This window comes from Phymastichus coffea, unplaced genomic scaffold, assembly GCF_024137745.1.
Source record: "Phymastichus coffea isolate CEN01 unplaced genomic scaffold, Cenicafe_Pcof_1.1 PCOF00004, whole genome shotgun sequence".
Lineage (NCBI taxonomy): Eukaryota > Metazoa > Arthropoda > Insecta > Hymenoptera > Eulophidae > Phymastichus > Phymastichus coffea.
The window spans coordinates 7,671,768-7,686,177 of NW_026706815.1; the positions used below are offsets into that span (position 1 = coordinate 7,671,768).

The 14,410-nt window shown below is 34.8% G+C and overlaps 1 protein-coding gene across 2 annotated transcripts in view; it reads left to right on the top strand.

The window, feature by feature from the left end:
• Positions 1-14,410, top strand: part of LOC131666840 (myelin expression factor 2) — a 297,458-nt gene that overhangs the window by 254,406 nt on the left and 28,642 nt on the right. The window contains exon 9 of one of the 2 annotated variants that reach the window (XM_058939817.1): positions 8,411-9,829. The exons of the other annotated variant lie outside the window; for it this stretch is intronic. The gene's annotated coding sequence lies outside the window, so the exon portion shown is untranslated. Of the gene's footprint in view, positions 1-8,410; positions 9,830-14,410 lie in introns of those variants that run through there. 2 annotated transcript variants of the gene reach the window in all.

Genomic DNA, 14,410 nt, shown 5'->3' on the forward strand with positions numbered 1-14,410 from the left:
TACCCTGCCACGCTATAACCCCAAACTCTTAACCCCGATTTCCCTAACCATCGAGCTTGTTACACTGCCACGATCTAACCCCGAACTCCTACACCCGAATTTCATCAATCATCGAACTGGTTACCCTGCCACGCTCTAACCCCGAACTCCTACACCCGAATTTCATCAATCCTCGAGCTGGTTACTCTGCCCTTTCCAATTTTCTAGTCCGAAACCCGGTTCTCTGTTATTCATAATCCCAATTTCGACATATTTGTAATTTCTAATCTTGTAAATTTTTTTATTTTTATGTTATATATACGTTATATTAATTCGTTCATTTCATCTGATGTTGAGATTACATTTTTTGAAGATAAAAATCAACCCTCGAGCTGGTTACCTTGCCACGCTGTAACCCGTAACTCCTGCACCCCAATTTCGTCAACCCTCGAGCTGGTTGCTCTGCCACGCTGGAACCCCAAACTCCTACACCCAAATTTCATCAACCCTCGAGCTGGTTACCCTGCCACGTTGTAACCCCGAACTCCTGCTTTCCAATTTTCTAAAATCCGGAACCCAGCTCCCTGCCATTCATAATCCCGATTTCGAAATATTTATAGTATCTTCAAATAAAAGGACATATGCACATTTTTTGTAGAAGATAATGTTTAATTTATTACGTATATTAATGTATAGGTAGGAAATAGTAAATGCAACTAAGAAATCATGCAAATTTTTGATGTTCGAAATAGCTACGGGGAATTTCATTTTTAAATCATTATGTTCAACAAATATTACTACTATCCCTGAGGAAATTGGATTATTTTGTTATTACGAAAAAATTCATTAGACAAACTGATTTTGCCATACTAATAGGTACGTATTTCGCGAGGTGGTTTTAGCCAATATAAAAATACTGACATGAGATAATGTTACTCTTATTTTCCATCTTAAACACACTCGAGAATGTGCATGGCAAAACAAAATCAAACTGTGGCATGACGTGGAAACCACAATCAACGAATACGTTTCATGTGGTTCAAATAACAAGATTGGAACTACAACTATTTTTTTCCTTGATAGAAACCACAATCAACGAATGCGGTTCATGTAGTTCAAATAGTAAGATTGGAACTGCAACTGTTTTTTTCGTTGATAGAAATCGCAATCGTTGACGTATGTGATAAGCCAAGATCTAACAGTGGAGGAACCTCGGGCACCTTGATTTGATATCCGTTTGTGTGATGCCAACTTGAAAACATGTTTTGTTCACTCACAGTATATATAAGCATATTCGATCAGCATACTTCAGTAAATTAGTAATAGAACTTTGCTTTACATCTACGTTTTTGAATATCAAAATTGTGTTAGAATGGCAAATGAAATTCACAACGTCATTCAAAAATTACTGAAAAAATTCCACATAAGTTCGGTTGTAGAAAGCATACCTATATTAAACGATGCAGAGAAGCAGCTACACGATTATGTTGAAGATACTACATTGAGAAAAAGCATTGAAACGAATTCAAGTATTGAATGTATAACAAGTGAGAACTTATGTGTCCTAGATGATGATTTTGATATTAATCCAGAAGTAATTGACGGCCTATTTGAAGAAATACATGGTGTAGCCTATGCCGAGGTACCTACTTGTACGGTAACAAATACGGTACTCGACGATAGAGATAAAAGAAAAGCTGTTGAATACTGTGAAAGTGATAAGAAAAAGAAACTATCTTTAAGTTCCGCCCAGAGTAAATATAAACAAGTTTCGTCAGAACGTCAGTTGAGAACATGGAAACAGCAAATTTTGTCAGCCGGGACCAAAAGAGAGAATCTGTTTAAAGTTTCAGAATATACTTTACAACAACTCAAAGATTTAGATCGGAGGTTCACAGTGCATGATTTAGATCTTAAAAGATGGGCTTTACAAAAAAAGTATGACTTAGATATGCCTTGGTTTAAAGCTTCACCCAATTGGATTCACCCTATTCAAAAAAAAGCATAAAATTGTATCGCGTAAAATAACTAAATATGTGACTAAAGTATCCGTTGAAAATGAGGCTAGTTTAAAGTTAGATTGTCAAAATTGTTTCAACCTCATAAAAACAGAATTATCAACCACAAGTGCAAGTAACATATATAATTCCGATCAAAGTGGATTCAATTAAGAAATGCATACTGGCAGAACATTGAGGGAAAAAGGTAAGAAGACAGTCGAATCAGTAGTACAATCAGTATCATTGACTATGCATAGTTATACGATTCAACCGACAATATGTGCAGAAGGTACATTGCTATCACCCCTTTTTATGGTATTAAAAGAAATAAACGGAGAGTTTGGACCCATTGTTTCAAAAAATCTACTCAATGCACGAAATATATTTTTGCGAACAAGTGCATCAGGAAAGCTGTAGAGTGAATTACTTCAAACATGGTTGCAACATGTATTTTTTCCTAACTGTGGGAAAACAGCAGTTGTATTACTAGACTCATGGAGTGGACAGTGTGAACGAACTGTAACAGAAGTGACACCAGCAGATACAAATTTTCGATTGATGACAATTCCTAAGGGAACGACAGGCAAAATTCAACCACTGGATGTTTTCGGTTTTCGATTTTGGAAAAACTTTCTAAGAAAAATATCTGATGCCATTATTTTATTCGGATCAGACATCAGTTTACATGAGAGGAATAATATTATAAAATTACAGTCTATCACACATAATTAATTATCTTCACCTAGATTCAAATGCTTATTTAAATATGCTTGGTATAAAAGTGGGTACTTGGATAAAAAACCTGATTCGTTCGACAATCCTGTTGGATATTGCTTCGAAATTTCAGAACAGCCTATGTGCGAGATTTGTGAGAAAATAGCAATTATAAAATGTCCATGGTGCAAGAAACTAATATGTCTACAGCATTTATTTATAGAGTATCATTATTGTTCACAATATGTACAGTGATAATGTGCGCGGATTGTCTTTTTATATTCAAAAAATGTAATCTCAATATCAGATGAAATGACTAATTAATATAACGTAAATATAACATAAAAATAAAATAAATTTAAAGTTATCTTCTACAATTATTTCGCCTATGTCCTTTTCTTCAGAGATATTACAAATATGTCGAAATTGGGTTTATGAATAACAGAGAACCAGGTTTCGGACTAGAAAATTGGAAAGGGCAGGGTAACCAGCTCAAGGGTTAAGGAAATTGGGGTGTAGAAGTTCAGGGTTAAAGCGTGGCAGGATAGCCAGCTCGAGGATTGATGAAATTCGAGTGTAGGAGTTCGGGGTTAGAGCAAGGCATGGTTACCAGATCGGAGGTTGAGGTAATTGGGGTTAAGAGTTTGGGGTTACAGCATGGCAGTGTAACCAGCTCGAGATTTAAGGAATTTGGGGTTAAGAGTATGGGGTTACAGCGTGGCAGGGTATCCGGCTCGAGGATTGATGCAATTCGGGTGTAGGAGTTCAGGGGTTAGTGCGTGGCAGGGTACCCAGCTGGAGGATTGATGACATTGGGGTTAAGAGTTGGGGTTCAGGGTTTGGGGTTAGAGCGTGGTAGGGTAAACAACTCGAGGATTGATGAAATTCGTATGTAGGAGTTCGGGGTTCGAGTAAGGCACGGTAACCAGCTCTAGGGTTAAGGAATTTGGGGTTAAGAGTTTGGGGTTAAAGCGTGGTAGGATAACCATTTTGAGGTCTGAGTAAATTCGGGTGTAGGAGTTCGGAGTTAGAGCGTGGCATGGTAAACAGCTCGAAGGTTGAGGAAATTGGGGTTAAGAGTTTAGGGTTATAGCGTAATAGGGTAACCAGCTCGAGGGTTGATAAAACTCGGGTGTTAGGGATTCGGGGTTAGAGTGTGGTAGGGTAACCAGCTCAAGGATTGATCTATTTCGGGCATAGGAGCCAGGGGTTAAGGCGTGGCAGGGTAATCCGCCCGAGGGTAAAGAAGTAACCATATTGGAGTAACCAGCTCGGAGATTAAGGAAATTCGGGTATAGGAGTTCGGGGTTAGAGCGTGGCATGGTACCCAGCTCGGGTTAAGGAAATTGGGGTTAAGAGTTTGGGGTTAATGCATGGCAGGGTAACCAGCCCGAGTGTAAAGAAAAGTGGGGTTAAGAGTTTGGGGTTATAGCGTGGTAGGATAACCAGCTTGATGATTCATGAAATTCTTTTGTAGAAATTCGAAGTTTGAACGTGGCATGGTAAACAGCTCGGAGGTTAAGGAAATTCGGGTGTAGGAGTTCGGGGTTAGAGCGTGGCATGGTACCCAGCTCGAGAGTTAAGGAAATTGGGGTTAAGAGTTTGTGGTTAATGCATGGCAGGGTAACTAGCCCGAGTGTAAAGAAAAGTGGGGTTAAGAGTTTGGGGTTATAGCGTGGTAGGATAACCAGCTTGATGATTCATGAAATTAAGGTATAGGAGTTCGGGGTTAGATCAAGAAAGGGTTACCAGCTCAGAGGTTAAGGAAATTGGGGTTAAGCGTTTGAGGTTACAGCGTGGTAGGATAACCAACTTGAGGATTGATGAAATTCGGGTGTAGAAGTTCGAGGATAGAACGTGGCATGGTAACCAGCTCGGAGGTTAAGGAAATTCGTTTGTAGAAATTCGGAGTTTGAACGCGGCATGGTAAACAGCTCGGAGGTTAAGGAAATTCGGGTGTAGGAGTTCGGGGTTAGAGCGTGGCATGGTACCCAGCATGAGACTTAAGGAAAATGGGGTTAAGAGTTTGGGGTTAAAGCATGGCAGGGTAACCAGCCCGAGGGTAAAGAAAATTCGGGTTAAGAGTTTGGGGTTACAGCGTGGCAGGGTTACCAGCTCGCAGATTGATGAAATTCGGGAGTAGGAGTTCGGGGTTACAGCGTGTCATGGTAACCAGCTCGAGGTTTAAGGAATTTGAGGTTAAGAGTTTTGGGTTACAGCGTGGCAGGGTATCCGGCTCGAGGGTTGATGAAATTCGGATGTAGGAGTTCGGGGTTAGGGCGTGGCATGGTAAGCAGCTCGAGGGTTATAGAAATTCGGGTTAAGTGTTTCGATTTACAGCGTATCAGGGTAACCAGCTCGTGTGTCGATGAAATTGTGGTGTAGGAGTTACGCGTTACAGCGTGGCAGGGTAACTAGCTCGAGGTTTAAAGAAATGGGGTTCGGGGTGGTAGGGTATCAGGGTAACAAATGAATGCTCTGTGCACTCTCCAGTGAAGGTGAAGCAGCCCCTGGTGAAGGATACTGTATACTTTTGTCTTACACTTCAAACGGAATTTTAGAAACTTCATTTCTTCTGAAAAAATTTTCCAAGAAAATTTTTGAAAGCATAGCTTTTCTTTCAGGCAAATTAGAGGGTTTGGTTGCAACCCCTGTAGATGAAATCTATATATTTAGCTGAAATTGTTTAAAAGAATTTTTTAGAATTTGTTTCGTCGAAAACTGTGCATAAAATACTGTAAATATCCGTGCATAAAATCGAGGGGTAACTTTCGGTGGTCGCTTCCACCCTCTAAATTGTTTATTCGGGAGAACAAAATTATACATGTGTTTGGCTTTTTTGAGCGTCTTAGAACATGAAATAACCAGCATAATCTGCGATTAACAACTGCTTATATTGTATTAATAACATTAAGGGTTAGTTCACCCTCGAAATAATAGATAATAGGAAAAGCCCGAATCACGTCAATTTTGTTTTAACATTTACTACTAGAATATCCTTTTTAAAATTCTATTAACATAATTTTTTGAATTTGTAAGGTAAAAATACACTGAAAATTACAGTTTTTCCTCTATACAACGTAGGGGTTGCAACCCCCGGGGACCAAGTCGATGGGTGTCTGTTACTTTTTTTATAAGTATCTTGTGTTTTTTTGTTTCATAAAAAAATATTCATTATAACTAAAGATATTGCAATAGAACTGCTTTTGGGGCTGTTTTTTGGGGGTGGGTTTCATATCTTAAATAGCTTTTTCCGCCGATAAAAAAAAATACGGCTTTTTTATTTTTTTACGAACTATAACATATCTCAATTGCAGAAAAATCTGAGGCGTAGGGTTGTGGTGGTTCCCTTGTATGGAAAACATTGCCTGAGCGTGTTGCGGAATGAATATCAAATTAATCCTGTTTTCTATTACAGATATGTTGATGATACTTTGATTTGCGTTCCGAAAGATAAAATTGATTTAGTTATCGAGACGTTCAATTCTTATCATAATAGACTACAATTTACGTTTGAAATTGAAATGAATAATTTTATTCCATTTTTTGACTTAAAATTGATGAGAAATAATAATAAATTAGAATTTAACTGGTTTAAGAAAACAACACAAACTGACAGAATTTTGAATTTTAACTCAGAACATATAATTCATCAAAAAGTTAATATAATTCGAATTTAGTTGACCAAGTGAGTACTTGCTGACAAAAATTTATTCCAAGAATTTAAAAATAATTACTGATATCCTGAAAAAGAATAATTATCCATCTTTATTTATCAAAACAAAACATCACAATAAATACAAAAAAGGGAATAATATTTCTAAAAAATTATAAAATCAAAAATTACCTACAGTCGCTATTCCTAATAATTGCTACATCTTCAAAAAATGTTCATCTTTGTTAAAAAAACAACATTATATCTATCCCTTTATTACAAAAACCATTAACAGAGTTTATCCGTTTAGGAAGACAAATCTGACTTATTAGACAACACTGGTATTGTCTACTGTTTTAACTGCAAACGATGTTTAGCGGTCTATATAGGTGAAAGTAAGCGTTCCTTAAAAATTAGATTAAACGAACACAAAAAAAACATTGATTCAGATACAGTAGTAGCTACACATAGAAGAACGTTGTCACACGAATTTGACTGGAAAAAAGCTAAGATATTGGATTATGAAATGAATTATAAGAAACGTAGAATATCAGAAATGTTACACATTGGCTTACATAAAAACACGTTAAATAGAAAAGTGGATATACGATATCTAAGTCACATCTATAAGCCTTTATTAAGATTGATGAGGAAGAGATAATAGATGAAGAGTATATATATATATAGGTTGAAATACTTGATTTCTCACCTTATTGTAAGTTGTCTGTGCTACGATCTATTCTTTTTAGCCTATAATAATTTGACTACGAGAGAAATCAGGTATACACATATATATACATTTATATACAATTAAAATTACTTTTGCAAACTCTATTGTTAATAATTTGTTGTTTTTCTATTAATAAACCCTGAAGAGGTCGGCAAATGTGCTGACGAAACGTTGCTGAATATAATTAAAATTAAATAATTTTCCATCTATCACTATTTCCCTTTTTTCCATCATTACAAAATTTATCATTTTAAAAAATCATAAGGGAATCAAGACAGTATGTTACGTTTAAAAATCAGTATATAACTTTCTAGAATGCTAATTTTCAAAATTCGTACTACGATCCGTTTCTAAAAAAAAGGCCTTTATTCATCAGATATCCAAATATATTCATTTTTCGCTAGTCGGCCGACGTAACGGATACTATGTTATTTTTAAGGCATACAAAAAGTTACTTCTAAAATTATAGTACATATTTCCGAAGTATTATTTTACATATTGTATACAATGGTACTATTAGATTTATTATCAAATCTACTCTATCAATCCCTAAAAGCGAAAAACTGAATTTTTTAAGAGTATTTTAGTAGTTTTTTGTTATAATTTTTTGCTTCTAGTGGTTGATAAGATAGGTTTCATTATAAATCTAATATTTTTGGTAATAATATTTTTAAATCTTAAAATAATACCCAGTGTCTCTTGGCCGTTATTGACAAACATCGAAGACATTGATTTTACAACAATTTCACGACAACTCAACATTTTGTTCGAATCTTGTAGTACGTATTTTAAATTTTCGTCTCTACTTTACAACGTAAACTATTCCATGTCATTAACAATAAGAATTTTTTAACGTTAGATAAACGAAGAAATGAAATACTGTTCCAATTCAATCATTTTTTATTTATTAATATTTCTATTGCAAAAATGCGTTATGTACAATATATACAATAGTTTCTACTATTGTAGAAATTATTAACTGATCGTCACAGCAACTACAATCAGAATCTTTAAAAATTGATTTAACGGTTTTGAAAATGTTTGTGCTTTCAAATTTTTTTACCATTTTTTTACGATATAGAGTCAAATTAGGCAAAAAATGTTTTGATTTTCAAAGTGTAATTATATTATTTATTAAAATGAATTGAAGATTGAAAAAATTGTTTTTAAATTCACTCAAACTGATCTAGGTACATTTATTTCTCACTTAGATATAAGACTATAATGTTTTGAACAACTTCTTTTATGGTGTGCAAAAGCAGTAAGCCAGCACTATATAATTATACTTTTTGTATTGAATATTATTTTTCAATTTCATAACTTTTTTTACAGCTTTACAGTATCATCCTGACCTGGAATTTTCATGCATGCCAAACAGAATTCAAGATAGAATGGCAATGCGTTACATTAGTTTTAACTAGTTAGGTGATCAATTCCAACATATTCCTCCGCTATTCTAAGACATTTAAAATGCATAAATGTTGCTAGAATCAATACATTACTTTACAGCACTAGTATCATAGATTGCTCATGGAAAATTTCTATTTATAGGTAGAAATTTTATAGTATCAGCCTCAATTATAGATCAATCGACGAAATTATTAACCAACCAATTTAAGTACATACACACACGTGCACGCGCATACAGGCATTATGGTAAATGGACACAAATGTGAATCGATCAATTTACACAGAATGAATTTATAATAATGCAATTAACATTTCTGTTCATATTAGACAACGTTCTTGCTATTCAAAATTATTATGTCATTTTTATATCGTAAACTAACATTTAACTTTGAAACATTCAAGACTAGATTTTAAATAATTATAATAATATCGATAAAAGCTTTAATTTGAGATTAAAAGAGTTAGACATCATTTACTAAAAACATAATTATTTCTGTATAGTAAAACACTATTTTATTCAACTCACAACATTCATAACTGATCGTGAGAGTCGATAAACGTTAAATTTCATTTATTATAAGTACTCAATATGATTACATGGAAGACTGTAATCGTTGTCTAAATATTAAAAAAGATTTTATGAATAATCCTTCGCATTATGTAACTCTACAATGAATGTAGTGAATAAATAATGATTTAAATATTCTTCGAACTAGATGAATTGGATGAATGGTAAGTGAATTATTATTAAAGCAAGGTAATTGCACGAGTTATGCAGCTCTACTTTCTGGTAATTCTATATCACGATAAAGGAAAACAGTTTAATACTCAAAGATAGATTGATAAAAAAAATGTTTTATTTTTACGAAAAGGTTAATATGGGTTATGAAATTATTTGAGCCTGCCCAAGGGGACTCTAGCCTAAATTTTGACTCTTATCAGTTAATGCTAGATACTCGTAATATCCCTTCTGTTAATAAAATTAAAGTTTAATTAAAATTAATTTTTTCATAATATTATTGATATCCAATATTTTTAATAAATATTCTTAATTATAACAACCTATAATTAGCGTAGTACACGTCTGTAGTGAAATCGTCAAAATATCAAACTTGCATTTTTGGCAACGAGAAATACACATAAAACTATCCTAGACCTCCAAATTCCTAAAGCTTTATAGTTATTTAAGTTTTATCCCTGATTTTGTTATAACATCTTGAGCATTAGTAACACAGCATGAATGAAATATTAATTGTATGCAGATAAAAAAACGTGCTGTCGTAGTGTTATCTTAAAACTATTTTCCTTCTATATAACGTTAGGTCCTAGGTCAGATTTTCAGAAATAATGAACATCTTGAATGTATTGATTTGTATCGAGTAAATTGATCTGTAATTTAGTATTATTGAACTATTTTAATGTACAAAAAATTTATAAATGACTAAAGATATTTGAAAGAAATTTAAGAACCAATTTTTGAAAAACACCCGATTGTCGAAACAATGCTTAAACGGAGATCTGAACTTTAACTGTCAATATTATTACTCACAATGTGATTTCAGTGCGCGTATGCACACTCGATTGGCTTAATTCTGGTGTAGCTTTAATTATAATTGAGTTTTTATTGCATTGGTTAAATTGCAATAAAAAAATATTTTTCGTCAGTTGATTACACACGTCAACATTTGATCTAATAATTATAACGAGTTGGCCATCAAACTCGCTATGTCTCTCTCTCTCTCTTTCGGATTATATTATTATTATATTTATAATTATATTTCTATAACATTTCTATGTATTGCCATGCAGCAGACGACGACAGCTGAGACTAAGGTAAGAGAGAGTAACGGGTGCATGTGTGTGCGTTGGGAGTGACGAGCAGCCCGCGGTGTGCCGCGTGACAAGAACGAAAAAGAAGAAAGGAGATAGCTGACGGATGGTTAATGCAGAAGACGTTGGGAATAGTCTCCGCGCTTTTGCGATTACGTTTATTTTTATTTGCCTCATGACTTTTATGCGAACTGAGAGACGGCGTGTTAGCATGCACGTGTATTACGCGTAATGTCGTGTGCAACTGTGCGAGCGAACATTGGATGCGGGCAAACTATTGCCACTGATATCGCAATATTGTCAATCAAATTGAGCCGATCCGAGCACCCGCTTTACCGAGGGCTGCGCCATATAAATGCCAACTGATAATTTTGTCTCTCTCTCTTTCTCTCTCTCCTGTTCGTACTGTCGTGCTCTTGTCCAAAAGAAAACGTTGGATCACCTCTGCTACTCATGCTCTCATGTCTCGTCGCGATCGTGCCTATAAGGTTTTTACTTCAACTAAATCTAGTTACGACCTCTCTTTATATAATTCACTGCGATCTCAGGTCTCTAACACTCTTGACACTGCAAAAAACAGCTATATTAAGAAGCAACTCGATGAAGCTCCAACTATTGTGGCAAAATAGCGCAGCCTTTATTCTCTTGATCTGTCTAGTAAGGCTTCTAGCTCTCCATTTACATTACTTAAGTCAACCGTGTTAAATCGACATTATATCTCTATAGCTTCTAGTCATCTCCCATTCGATCATCACCACTTTTCCACCTTTCTTACAAATATTCCATTTGATACAAACACTTGTTCCGCGTTTTCGCTTAGTAAGGTCTCTGAGAATTATATGAGTATCACTTGAATTAGAAATAGGAGAATCCTTAGAAATGACTGAACTTGGTTCCTAATCTGTAGAAAGCGAAGATTTAAAAAAGGAAAATGAATCAGAAGGTTCTTTAGCAGAAGAATCAAATTCTCAAATGAGCCGAACAGAATCTTCAGAATTTTCATCTACATCGGAACCTGACTGGTAATGAAGAAAAGAGAAATAGAAGCCGATGGATATGACTTTTCAGTTGAAATAAATACTCCTTATAAAAGTCAACCATTTTTATTTGAAACAATGAAAAAAATTATTAAAATGAAAGATGTAAAACAATTGAAATTTTCTTCTATCCAAACATTGTATCCTCGCTTACGACCTGTGCATATAAGTAGGTTTAAAAAATATGTAGAAAACGAGGGAAATTTTTCATTGAAGATGTATGAAGTAGAGCAGTCTATAAAGAGTCGATATACTGAAGCAAGACAAAAATTCTTACTAGTTCATGATATTGATCTTCGACGCTGGGCTATTGAAAAAGCAAGAAGAGTTGGATTAGACCAATGTACAGCAAGCTCTCATGTTATTAAGAATCTGAAACTTCGACTTCATATTTCTCCAAGAAAAATAACTAAACTTGTAACTAGTAAGCATGTGACTGAAGAAACTGAAATTGCAAATCGTAAATCTGTTCACTTATAACTTACAAATTCTAAAATACCTCAATATAATCTAGATTTTGTTATGAATTCTGAACAGTTTGGTTTTTCAAAAGAATATTTTTCGACAAAAATTTTAAGTATTCAATGTGAAAAAGACACTTTGCAATTAGTAAAAAGTGTTTTCAATACTAGTCATTTATATACAATTCAGCCAATAATCACAGCATCTGGTAAACTTTTGTCACCTATGTTAATATGCTTACAGTAAACTACTGGTAATGAATTTGGGCCTCATATTCATATGGAAGTGATTCAAAATACACCGAGCAATTTAATCATAGTTTGTAGTAAATCTGGTAATCTGACCAAAGAACACGTCAAGAAATGGATTGCAGAGTGTGACCTCACCTACAAGAAAACACTTTACTTTTGACTGACTGTAAAGTGAATTACTTTGTTACGTCTTACGCCGCATCCTTTTGTAACAAATGCACATTCGTGAAATTCAAAGCTGCTAACCTACTCGCACGTCAGCTGACGAAACGCAAGGTGAATGACACTCCGAAATAAGTGTTACGGCTTACGACGCATCCTTTTTTGTAACAAATGCACATTCATGAAATTCAAAACTGTTAAAATACTCGCACGTCAGCAAAAAGCCGACGAAACACGAGGTAAATGACACGCCTAAATAAAGTCACCAAACGCAAAATTTATATTCAGCAAAAACAAAATGTCACACCATCTCGCAATCCTGACCTGAAAAGAGCTATAAAAGATATAAAAAGGAATGAACAAATGACTCTCGGCAGTTGATCAGTATTCCGTCAGTCAGTCAATAAGTACCTGTAAGACTCAACTCCGTACACACCGGTCCGACAATTGGTGGTTACTATACTTAATAAACTCGCGACTGTTACAAAGTAATATCGTGCAAGTAATTATTCAACAACCTACCCAAAACAATTCAACAAGCAGTTAGAGCCTGCTACATTTAAACAATTCAACAAGCAGTTAGAGCCTGCTACATTTATACAATTCAACAAGCAGTTAGAGCCTGCTGCATTTCTGTCAACAATTAAAAACTACGATTATCAAGGTAGTGCAATTATCAGACATACATTTCCACATACATTTATTATAAGTGAGACATATCCAACCTTTCGTCAACATATTAGAACGTCTCATTCATTAGCTATTCGTAGTTGATGCACGAGACGTAACAACTTTACTGTCAGTAACATGTTTGTAAGTTTTCAAAATTCAAGCTTTGAGGAAATAGTACTCAAAAATACCCGAAAAGTAGGACTTAGGACAAGTCAATGCTTGTTGTGGGTACCATAAGGAACATTTTTCACCTAATAGCGGGCCTTTTGGCGCTGAACACCTGGGGACCTTCCCTTATCAGATACACAGGTGGTAATTGACCGTATTGCTGATTGGGCACATGTTAATGATTTTAGATTGAATGCCAACAAAACTAAGGCTATTATCTTTGGCAGCGGAATATTTATTTCTCTTATAAACCTCAATACACTCCCTCGCCTTTCACTCAACAATATAACCAATTAATACTCAACATTCGTTAACTAGATTGGAAGCGGCATTCCAGTGCGGTTGTTCGTAGGGTCCATCAAACATTATATTCCCTCAGATTTCACAAAAAGTCTCTATCTATAATTTTCAAAAAGAGACTCGTTGAGTCACTCGTTTTTCCCCTTTTCGATCATTGTTCATCAGTTTACCTTGATCTTAACAAACAACGTGTTGCTAAATTACAGACTGCACAAAATGTATATTACACACCATAGGCTGTTCCTTCGATGGCTTACATTATCAAACAAACATTTATTTTCTCTTGGCTCTCTATTCTTTAAATTAATAGCTACCTCTACTCCCTCTTACCTTTTAAACATGCTACTAACCTCTACAACTCAACTATCTACTCCAAATTATTCCAGAAATCTTCTCGCTCTCTTTACCTATCATGCTCCTAAAATAGAATCTTAGAATAATTCGTTCGCTATAACCGGTGGTCGTCTGTTCAATAAGTTATCTGTCACCGAAATAGACTTTGACAGGTTCATTGAATTCAAATCCTAGCTCCTGTCCTGGCTTTACCTCATCGAGAGACAGAGCTGGTACTTTAGAGTTAGCAACGAAAATCTCGAATATGGTGTTCTACCTGAATTTTTGCCTCATTCAACCCTTCCATTTCATGCTGTATCTTATATGCTTAATTCTGATTATTTGCTTGTACCAGGTCGCTACTTAAACTCAAACACTCTCCTTTCTATCTTTCACTCATCACACCTTCCTGCCAAACTTTACGTATATCCTCTTACCTTGTCCCTTGTTCTCTCACCCATATTCTTTTAACATATCCTTTATTTATATCGATTTACTCTTGTAGTGTTATCGGCAAATGGTCAATTTTGTAATATCATCTTGGTAGCTATAGTCTACCAGGTAGTGGCTTCATAAGATTTCTTGATTTTGCTTACTTTTGCTTACTCGATCTTGTTCTATTTTGCTCTATTAATCATGCGTAAATTGATGCTATTAAACTATTATACGCTTTATTTGTCAAATCTTATTACTTGCTCACACCGTTT